Source organism: Eumetopias jubatus, unplaced genomic scaffold (genome assembly GCF_037043125.1).
Source record: "Eumetopias jubatus isolate StellerSeaLion01/CBP00866 unplaced genomic scaffold, mEumJub1_p1.0 scaffold_1, whole genome shotgun sequence".
NCBI classification, from domain to species: Eukaryota; Metazoa; Chordata; class Mammalia; order Carnivora; family Otariidae; genus Eumetopias; species Eumetopias jubatus.
Genome location: NW_028274807.1, coordinates 193,980,727 through 193,992,815, shown reverse-complemented (window position 1 = coordinate 193,992,815; position 12,089 = coordinate 193,980,727). Strand labels below are relative to the sequence as shown.

General features: G+C 40.5%; 1 protein-coding gene across 2 annotated transcripts in view; it reads right to left on the bottom strand.

The window, feature by feature from the left end:
• Window positions 1-12,089, bottom strand: part of ERC2 (ELKS/RAB6-interacting/CAST family member 2) — a 936,802-nt gene that overhangs the window by 607,272 nt on the left and 317,441 nt on the right. The window lies entirely within an intron of this gene.

Below are 12,089 nucleotides of genomic sequence, written 5' to 3'. Positions count from 1 at the left end.
TCTGTCATGAAGCACAACCCAGAGCCCATGCTGAAGGAACATGCCGCTGAGGGTCCTCTGACCAGGCCCCTTTGTACATCTCCTTGAGGCTCTGTCCCATCTGGAGTCCTGTGTTTCAGTCCTAGTGTCTGAAAAAGATTCACTATCAATCAAGACCAGTACGTGGTTTTGACAAAAACAAGAAGACAAGCAACCAGCTCATTCTCTCCCTCTCTTTCAGTAACTCCAAGAGTGTACCTTCTTCTGGTTTTGGTATTGATAATGTCCGAAAGCACCACATAAGGGGGGAAATCAGAAAAACAGCAGCTGATTGAGAAAGAATACCAGTGTGTCTCACAGAGCAGAACCCTCTTGGCAGCACCCACACAAGAAGATTTAGTACGTCAGCCATACTGATCATTAAACCATCTAAGCCAAGAAGAAACGAAGATGATGGTCTAAAATCCATTCATAGGATTTCAAGATGAAGATGGTTTTACCTAACTTTACAACAGCCAGTCTCCACTGAACCATGTCACGGCTCCACAAGAAAGGCCAAATGGCTCATTACAAGAAAAGTTCCAACGACTGTTACTTAATGTTTAGCAGCGGTTGCTTGGCTTGGCCACTGCAACAAATATTGCTGAACTGTTTAACTTACAAGAGACATTTAAAAGCTAAAAAGCCCAAATTCTAAATATGTAATTCATAAAACAGCATATTTTCTTTAATTCATTTTCTCAAAGTTTACAATATCTTTACTAATTCTCTGTAACTAGATATGTTCTGGATACATTCTCAGAGAATCTGTGCAGAATAAAAATTTGAAACATCTTAAAACTAACTAAAAACATCTTTCCAGTATGCTGCAAGGCAAATGCTTTTTAGATGTTTTGCATTTTTATGCTAAACAGTGCAGCTGCAATTGATAAAAAGCAATCAAGCTAATTTAAGTCAATCAACTCCAGGAGGTTCTCATCACTTGGATAAAAACGCTCTCTCACTCCTTAGAAAATAAATAAAGATTTAACAGAATGAATGTATTTTCTTGACTCTGTTTCTTTTTGCCATTCCAAAGGCAGCATATAACCAAGAAATCATGTTAAGCAATTTCTGTCACTAGTTTAAAGCATAATGCAAACTTCTAAGTCATGTTTAATTAAGCAATCCTGGGCAATAGCATATTAGCCAAGAGTAACAAGCCTTGAGTGATAGAAACACACACACACACACACACACACACACACACACACACACACACACACACACCATGAAAGGTACAAAACTGCTGTTAGAGAGGCTATCAATTCCTCTGTAGTCCCTAAGGAGAATATCACGTTAAACGATTTAGTTCTGGCTGGTTGTCATTATTAAAAGATGATCCTGGAGTTCTAAAATCGCAATTTAAAATATGTAAGTTCAGGGATAAACTGGAAAGCAGAATTCATGCATTTAACTAACTTCATATATTATGAGAAAACCAGTAGGGATGGTGACAAAGTACTTTACCATGATAAAGATAATACATGTCTAAGATTCAGGACGGGAAGGGGAGGAGAGAATCTAAATTTCCCATTTCCAATAGCAGCTCAACACCGCACTCCTCCGACTACAAAATTCTAAGCTGCCTGCAAACGTGACCCAACAAATAAACCCGAAACAGTACCGATAAAGTCCATCATCAGAGATACTAGCTACCTAGGCAGGAAAAATAGACCGAAGCCATTTGGTCTTTCAGGGAAGTGGTACCCAAAAGGCAACATGAAAAAGCAGGAAAAGCTTCTCTGCCTCTTGTTGGTATAAAACCCTGGAAAGTTACTGGGCAACCCCCAATATGTATTTCTCCATCTTACAGAGGAGGGGTACTAATAACTGTTTTGAGAATTAAACAGCTTGACGGGGCCCAGCATTCAAGCTCTAGTTCACAGGAGACACCAGCTGCTGTACCAAAGCCTCATGTGAACACAAGTTTTCTGTCTTAGTTTCTTGAATATATGAATAGGGGCACATTAAGTAAAAGGCAATGATGATTAAAGAAATGTAGTTGAAAACATTACTCTGAAAAGCTTCTGTGAAATTAATCGTGCAAGAAATACTGAAAAGATGAATCCGGTGTTTTTTGTGGTGCTTCAGAGAGTCAGTCCCTTCTGCCCAGGAAAATGCCTCATGCCTGGAACTGAGCAAGGAGGTAAGAAGATGTTTTCCTGGAACAGCTCTCTGTGATGGAATGTCCATATCCTGAAACCACACTTTTCAGTGTTGTGTGTGTATACGTGTGTGTGTTCTCTTTAGGAGTATCAGAGTTTCTTTAAACTCCTAAAGGACACAATTTTCTTGCATTGTCAAGGACATAAGTATATTAATTGTACTTTTTTATGTTCTGTATTCTGCTGTTTTGACACTTGTGGCCTTCCTGACCCCAAAAGACTGCCCCTCCCACGGCAAGCCAATTCCTAAAGATAGTAAAAGACTCAACCTACACTTGTGCCTTTCATGTGCAAACCAACCAATCCAGAGCCCATACCCACATCCCACCTCCTCCACCAGATAACTAGGGACAGCCCCTATACCCCAGACACCTTTGAAATTATTCAAACTAGCAATCCTAAACCTGCTTGCCCTGCCTCATCCACTCCTTCCGTGCAAACCACAATAAAGCTTCTTGCCCATGTTTTCCCCTCATTCCTTCTATCTCCTGACCAACTCCGATGCTTCCTTGTGTGGCCCCCATGGCACAGTTTGGCTCCTCCTCTTAGGAACTGTGACGAACTAGCTATCCAATGGCAATTGTCTCCTGATCTGTTGGCCTCACCAGACCTGAATAAAAATAAGATCTACATTTTAAAACAATTTTAAAAGCCATGTTTCACTCTGTTTTACTCTCACCTTAGCAAGTATGACCCAGAAGCCTGGCTTTGGGAACATTTATAGTTGAGAGGGGGGGATGTGGAGGGGTGATACAGTTTCCTGCCATGTTGTAAGGGCAATTGTATCTCTGGTATTGAACGTGGAAGGGACAAATTTGTCCTGCTGCATGTGACGTCAAAGCATTAATGTCTTGAGAGCAGAATAGCAAGCTTTAATATCTTCTTTCAGGAAAAGGAGATCACTTTGCAGCCTCTAGGAATGGCAGGCATCCACAGAAGAACAGTTGCACATTCACTGGGACAACACCACATACTTGCAGTCATGTGTTCCAGAAATGTTTCACTGAATATTCATAAAGTCAGACTCTCCACGTCTTTCCATTTACCCTCCCCTTTCTAGCCACACAACACCATGAAGAATTCCCTGAACATATCTTTTCTTTTGTCTCTATATTTCTGCTCACACTGTTCCCTCTGCCTGGAATGCCATATCCTCTTCTAGCCATTTTGCTCACCAGGATTCTCTTATCCTTCAATTTTAGTTTGCCTCCATGATGGAGCTTTCCCACATGCCCCTGAGCCTGGATGATGGAATGGATTCCTCCCCCTCCTCTCTGACATCTCTTTCATGTTGCCTTCAAACATGAAAGGTTTGGTCCCTCTTGGAGGACCATGTTTATCTCTATCATAGATAATATCTAGTGATAGTTAAGACTTTATTGAGTATACTGTATGTGATGAGCACTGCACTAAATGTTCTACTGCATCTTATCACTGAACGCGTATGCTAACCTTTTGAGGGAGGTATTCCTCTTGTTCTACAGTTGAGAAAACTAAGCTTCTGGGAAGTTAGATGAATCGCCCATGATCAGAATATTTATTTGTCAAGCAATAGAGCCTGGATTAGAACCTGGGTCCCTCAGATGTAAAGCCTGTGCTCTTAATAGGTGGTACTGCCTCTTCCTGGGCTACAATCTGCCTGGGAGGGTAAGACTGCCCCAGGCATTTGCAAATACCCTACGCTCAGCTCAGTGTTCACTCACAGTGAATAATGGGTGCTTAATGTCTGTTAAATAAATAATTCTAGTCATACTTGGAAATTATAAATTGTAACTATTCATCCTTTATGCTTTATCACTTAATTTGGTAATGGGCTATTGCCTGGATTCTTTATGTCAATGTGAAATCATATAATCCTCAGACGAGAACCAGTTGGCCTCTATTCCATTTATATAGCTGCTAAGTCAAAGACAACTGGTCCAATGGACATTGTCTTACTTAATGGATATCCTCAACAGTCATGAGATGCAACAGTAAAAAGCTCAGCCAGGGGGTATGCTCCTGTACTTCACACCCACTTCATCCCTCCCTAGAGAGTGACCTTGGACCAACCTCAGTTTCTGCATCTGTAAATGAGGATAAGAAGAAAACCCCCTTGCAGAGGTGCTATGAAAATGGCATGAAGCCTGGTACATATAAAGTGCTAGTAAGCTGTTCAAAAGGAAGGAGGATGAAGAGAACGATAATTGCAGCTCACTAAGTACACAGGAAAAGCCACACTAAATGAGTGCTTGCTCTGCACAAGGGGCTCATCCTAGTGTATGCTGCGTTGTCATTTCAGCATCCAATGAGCAACCTAAATGTTCAAGACAGGCTGGAGGAAGAACAGGTCACCAAGGCAATGAGAACCAACTTCTCTAAGACACAGGGGTTTTGAGGTGAGCAGAGAGCAGACAGTGGGAAGCAAAAAGGAAGACTATTCTGGGCAGAGGACATGCAATAAGGAAGCTGTCCTGGGACAGTTGTCTCAGCCTGGCCACAGGAGTGACTGAAGCTGTCCTTTTACCCACTCTACCTGGATTACCCATGGGACATGGGGTGACATAGAGATGGAGAGGATGTTCAAGGGCCCTGGTGTTAGACAAGCTGGAGTTAGAATCCGAGCCCTGCCACTTCAGAATGTGGGGCTCAGAGCAACTAACCCACCTTTCTAGGGCTAAGCTTCCTATTCTGTCAGACGGGATGGTTTTGTAGGGACCTATTACTTATGTGAGCACCATGCTTGGGCATGGAGTAAATGCTCAGTCAAGTGTAGTGTTTGTTACTTATATGAGCAGGGCCTGCAAAACAGGGATACTTCTATTTAAGAGAACCATTGTAAAGGTTCAAGGAGATGACACACAATGCTCCCAGACAGGGCTTAAAACACTCTATCAATTTTTCCTGTATTTCTATTTGTTTTGTAGCCCTCCTCCCCTAAATCACCTCTACTGAGTCTCCATATAACCCAGGGGTTCCCATATCAATGTGACAGGGTCCAGGTAGGTTTTGTAATTTGGAGAAGCTGGATAAGTGGAGAATGCTGTAACTGGAGAGCAGAGGCTCAATCTAAAGTTAACTCTTGCCCTCAGGAATTACAGGTCCAGAGTTCCCAGATCTCTGACTTTAAGAGAAGCAGGAAATCCAGGCTTTTGGGTGGAATCTCTCTCTTCATAATGCTGGCAACTAATTAAAAAATTATTTTGCAATAGTGTGTGGGCAAATAAAACACATCTGTTAGATACGACTTGGAATCTCTTAGGAAACCAAAGAAAAATTTTGAACTTTGTTATTTTGAAGGTAGTCACTCAACTCCCTCCATACTTTCCTACCTTTGGGCTAAAGGTAGGAAATTTATTCTTTTCTTTAGTACTTTCATCTGGAAAGGCTATCAAAAGGCAAGAAGAAAGGAATGGAGACAAGAGAGGCAAGCAGAGAAGGAAAGAGAGAAATTCTAGTGGTGAAGTTAGAAGCCAAAATAGAAATACTGAGGAAGTGGGAGGTTTTCACCTTAATTGTAATATTGTAACTGTCTAAACACAGGACCTGGGTAGAAAGAGATATCGGCTCCTGGAGCACATGGTAGTGATGGAGGAAGCATCCACAGGGGTTCCCGCCAGAATCATCTGATTTAGTATCATATGATACAAGGGCTTGTGAATACCTAAGAGAGTTATCCAGATACAAAATCCTAGAAACTATTTAATTCAAACCCTCCACATCTGGGAGGTGTGTTTAAGTGTGAGGATCAGCAAACTACTCTGTAAAAAGGTGTCCACCATTTTACTTCCCAGGCCCTCTGATAACCTTGGGAGTTAACCTAAGACCTCCAGGACATGAAGGTCTATTTTACAGTCAAGGTGGGCCAGTGAATTTAACAATCATGATACTTCATATACAATAAGGAAGAAGAGCTATTTCAGTTCCAGACAGTAAAAGGACAAATAAATCCAAAAAGGGGGCGGGGAGGATAACCCTAGAATCACACAGCTGAAAGAGTAGTGGAAATAGGTCATACCTAGGTTAAAATGCTACACTATCTCTTTTTACTGGTACGTCTTTGGGACATTTACTTTACTTCTGTGGACATCAGTTTTCTTATCTGTAAAATGGGGATAGCACCATCTGTTGTACAGGATTGCTATAACAATATTCTATACTAAGATTGGTTTGTAAAGTCTGTAGCACACACAGGTTGCTTCTTCTCAGCCCTTGCCACTCCCAGAAACAGGTATAGGAACATCAACCATTTGCATAGTCTTACTGTCTTTACTTTTGAGAGTACAGACAAAATATATACTTATGGGGGCCCTGCGGGGCTGGCTGCTGAGCGAGTAGGCAGCCAGACCTGTGCCACGACCTGGAGCAACCACTGGCCCAGGCACACATAGAAGTGGTCTCTTCTGATTTGTTTAATGTATATTTTTCTGGGGTCGTTGTTACCCTGTTAACATTTTGTTCTCTCATTCATCTGTTCTCCTCTGGACAAAATGACAAGACGGAAAAACTCACCTCAAAAAAAAAAAAAAAAGAGGCAATACCGACTGCCAGGGACATAATCAATACTGACATTAGTAACATGTCGGAACTAGAGTTCAGAATGCCGATTTTAAAGATACTAGCTGGGATTGAAAAAAGCATGGAAGATGTTAGAGAAACCTTCTCTGGAGAAATAAAAGAACTAAAATCTAACCAAGGTGAAATCAAAAATGCTATTAATGAGGTGCAATCAAAAATGGAGGCTCTAACTGCTAGGATAAATGAGGCAGAAGAGAGAATTAGTGATATAGAAGACCAAGTGATGGAAAATAAAGAAGCTGAGAAAAAGAGAGATAAACAACTACTGGATCACGAGGGCAGAATTTGAGAGATAGGCAACACCATAAGATGAAACAATATTAGAATAATTGGGATTCCAGAAGAAGAAGAAAGAGAGAGAGGGGCAGAAGGTATATTGGAGCAAATTATAGCAGAGAATTTCTCTAATTTGGGGAAGGAAACAGGCATCAAAATCCAGGAGGCACAGAGAACTCCCCTCAAAATCAATAAAAATAGGTCAACACCCCGACATCTAATAGGAAGACTTATGGGTCTCAGAGACAAAGAGAAAATCCTGAAAGCAGCTTTGGAGGAGAGATCTGTAACCTACAATGGTAGAAATATTCGATTGACCACAGACCTATCCACAGAGACCTGGCAGGCCAGAAAGGACTGGCATGATATCTTCAGAGCACTAAATGAGAAAAATATGCAGCCAAGAATACTATATCCAGCTAGGCTGCCACTGAAAATAGAAGGAGAGATAAAAAGCTTCCAGGACAAACAAAAATTAAAAGAATTTGCAAACACAAAACCAGCCCTACAAGAAATACTGAAAGGGGTCATCTAAGCAGAGAGCCCAAAAGTAACATAGACCAGAAAGGAACACACACAATATACAGCAACAGGCACCTTACAGGCAATACAAAGGCACTAAATGCATCTCTTTCAATAGTTACACCTGAATGTAAATGGGCTAAATGCCCCAATCAAAAGACACAAGCTATCAGATTGGATAAAAAAACAAGACCCATCAATCTGCTGTCTGCAAGAGACACATTTCAGACCGAAAGACACCTCCAGATTGAAAGTGAGGGTGTTGAAAACCATTTACCATGCTAATGGACACCAAAAGAAACCTGGGGGGGCAATCCTTATATCAGACAAATTAGATTTTAAACCAAAGACTGTAATAAGAGATGAGGAAGGACACTATATCCTACTTACAGGGTCTATCCAACAAGAAGATCTAAAAATGTATATATCTATGCCACTAGCATGGGAGCAGGCAATTATATAAGCCAATTAATAATAAGAGCAAAGAAACACATCAACAACAAAACAATAATAGTGGGGGACTTTAACACCCCCCTCACTGAAATGGACAGATCATCTAAGCAAAAGATCAACAAGGAAATAAAGACTTTAAATGACAAAATGGACCAAATGGACTTCAAAGATATATTCAGAACATTCCATCCCAAAGCAACACAATGCACATTCTTCCCTAGTGCCCATGGAACGTTCTCCAGAACAGATCACATCCTAGGTCACAAATCAGGTCCCAAATGATACCAAAAGACTAGAATCATTCCCTGCATATTATCAGACCACAGTGCTTTGAAACTAGAACTCAGTCACAAGAGGAAACTCGGAAAGAACTCAAATACATGCTAAAGAGCATCCTACTAAAGAATGCATGAGTCAACCAGAAAATTAAAGAAGAATTTAAAAAATTCATGGAAACAAATGAAAATAAAAACACAATTGTTCAAAATCTTTGGGATGCAGCAAAGCCAGTCCTAAGAGGAAAGTATATAGCAATACAAGCCTTTCTCAAGAAACAAGAAAGGTTTCAAATACACAACCTAACCCTACACCTAAAGGAGCTGGAGAAAGAACAGCAAATAAAGCCTAAACCCAGCAGGAGATCAGAGCAGAAATCAATGAAATAGAAACCAAAAGAACAGTAGAACAGATCAAAAAAAACCAGCAGCTGGTTCTTTGAAAGAATTAACAAGATGGATAAACCCCTGGCCAGACTTATCAAAAAGAAAAGAGAACTGACCCAAATAAATAAAATCATGAGTGAAAGAGGAGAGATCACAACCAACACCAAAGAAATACAAACAATTATAAGAACATATTATGAGCAACTCTATGCCAGCAAATTAGATCATCTGGAAGAAATGGATGCATTCCTAGAGATGTATAAACTACCAAAACTGAACCAGGAAGAAATAGAAAACCTGAACAGACCTATAACCACTAAGGAAATTGAAGCAGTCATCAAAAATCTCCCAAGAAACAAAAGCCCAGGGCAAGATGGCTTCCCAGGGGAATTCTACCCAACATTTAAAGAAGAATTAATACCTATTCTTCTGAAACTGTTCCAAAAAATAGAAATGGAAGGAAAACTTCCAAACTCGATTTATGAGGCCACCATTATCTTGATCCCCAAACCAGACAAAGACCCCATCAAAAAGGACAATTACAGACCAATATCCTTGATAAACATGGATGCAAAAATTCTCACCAAAATACTAGCAATAGGATCCAACAGTACATTAAAAGGATTATTCACCACGACCAAGTGGGATTTATCCCTGGCCTGCAAGGTTGGTTCAACATCCGCAAATCAATCAATGTGATACAATACATTAATAACAGAAAGAACAAGAACCATATGATCCTCTCAATAGATGCAGTAAAAGCATTTGACAAAGTACAACATCCTTTCTTGATCAAAATGCTTCAGAGTATAGGGATAAAGGGTACAACCTCAATATCATAAAAGCCATCTATGAAAAACCCACAGTGAATATCATTCTTAATGGGGAAAAACTGAGAGCTTTCCCCCTAAGGTCAGGAACATGGCAGGGATGTCCACTATTACCACTGCTAGTCAACATAGTATTAGAAGTCCTAGGCACAGCAATCAGACAACAAAAAGAAATAAAAGGCATCCGAATCAGCAAAGAAGAAGTCAAACTCTCACTCTTTGCAGATGATTGGATACTTTATGTGGAAAACCCAAAAGATTCCATCCCAATACTGCTAGAACTCATACAGGAATTCAGTAAAGTGGCAGGATATAAAATCAATGCACAGAAATCGGTGGCATTCCTATACACCAACAACAAGACAGAAGAAAGAGAAGTTAATGAGTCGATCCCATTTACAATCACACCCAAAACCATAAGATATCCAGGAATAAATCTAACCAAAGAGGCAAAGAATCCGTACTCAGAAAACCATAAAATACTCATGAAAGAAATTGAGGAAGACACAAAGAAATGGAAAAACGTTCCATGTTCATGGATTAGAAGAACAAATATTATGAAGATGTCAATGCTACCTAGAGCAATCTACACATTTAATGCAATCCCTATCAAAATGCCATCAACTTTCTTCAAAGAAATGGAACAAGTAATCCTAAAATTTGTATGGAACCAGAAAAGACCCCGAATAGCCAGAGGAATCTTGAAAAAGAAAAGCAAAGCTGGTGGCATCACAATTTTGGACTTCAAGGTCTATTACAAAGCTGTCATCATCAAGACAGTATGGTACTGGCACAAAAACAGACACATAGATCAATGGAACAGAATTGAGAGCCCAGAAATGGACCCTCAACAATATGGTCAACTAATCTTCGACAAAGCAGGAAAGAATGTCCAGTGGAAAGAAGATAGTCTCTTCAACAAATGGTGTTGGGAAAATTGGACAGCCACATGCAGAAGAATGAAATTGGACCATGTCCTTACACCACACACAAAAATAGACTCTAAATGGTTGAAAGACCCAAATGTGAGACAGGAGTCCATCAAAATCCTAAAGGAGAACACAGGCAGCAACCTCTTCGACCTCAGCTGCAGCAACTTCTTCCTAGAAACATCGCCAAAGGCAAGGGAAGCAAGGGCAAAAATGAACTATTGGGACTTCATCAAGATAAAAAGCTTTTGCATAGCCAAAGATACAGTCAACAATACCAAAAGACAACCGACAGAATGGGAGAAGATATTTGAAATGACATATCAGATAAAGGGCTAGTATCCAAAATCTATAAAGAACTTATCAAACTCAACATCCAAAGTACAAATGATCCAATCAAGAAATGGGCAGAAGACATGAACAGACATTTTTCCAAAGAAGACATCCAATGGCCAACAGGCACATGAAAAAGTGCTCAACATCGCTCGGCATCAGCGAAATCCAAATCAAAACCTCAATGAGATACCACTTCACACCAGTCAGAATGGATAAAATTAACAAGTCAGGAAACAACAGATGTTGGTGGGGATGCAGAGAAAGGGGAACTCTCCTACACTGTTGGTGGGAATGCAAGCTGGTGCAGCCACTCTGGAAAACAGTATGGAGGTTCCTGAAAAAGTTGAAAATAGAGCTACCGTATAATCTAGCAATTGCACTACTGAGTATTTACCCCAAAGATACAAATGTAGGAATCCAAAGGGGTATGTGCACCCCGATGTTTATAGCAGCAATGTCCACAATAGCCAAACTGTGGAAAGAGCCAAGATGTCCATCGACAGATGAATGGATAAAGAAGATGTGGTATATATATACAATGGAATATTATGCAGCCATCAAAAGGAATGGAATCTTGCCTTATCAATGACGTGGATGGAACTGGAGGGTGTTATGCTGAGCGAAATAAGTCAATCAGAGAAAGACAAGTATCATATGATCTCACTGATTTGAGGAATTCTTAATCTCAGGAAACAAACTGAGGTTGCTGGAGTGCGGGGGCTGGGAGGGATGGGGTGGCTGGGTGATAGACATTGGGGAGGGTATGTGCTATGGTGAGTGCTGTGAATTGTGTAAGACTGATAAATCACAGACCTGTACCTCTGAAACAAATAATACATTATATATTTAAAAAAAAAAGAAGAAGAAGAGAGCAGGAAGGGAAGAATGAAGGGGGGGATATCAGAGGGGGAGATGAATCATGAGAGACTATGGACTCAGAAACAAACTGAGGGTTCTAGAGGGGAGGGGGTGGGGGGATGGGTTAGCCTGGTGATGGGTATTAAGGAGGGCAGATACTGCATGGAGCACTGGGTATTATACGCAAACAATGAATCAGGGAACACTCCATCAAAAACTAATGATGTAATGTATGGTGATTAACATAACATAATAATAAAAAATTTAAAAAATTTTAAAAAAAGAAGATAGCAGGAAGGGAAAAATGAAGGGGGGAAAATTGGAGGAGGAGACGAACCATGAGAGATTACGGACTCTGAGAAACAAACTGAGGTTTCTAAAGGGGAGGGGGGGTGGGGAGATGGGTTAGCCTGGTGTGGGTATTAAAGAAGGCACGTACTGAATGGAGCACTGGTGCTTTATGCAAACAATGAATCATGG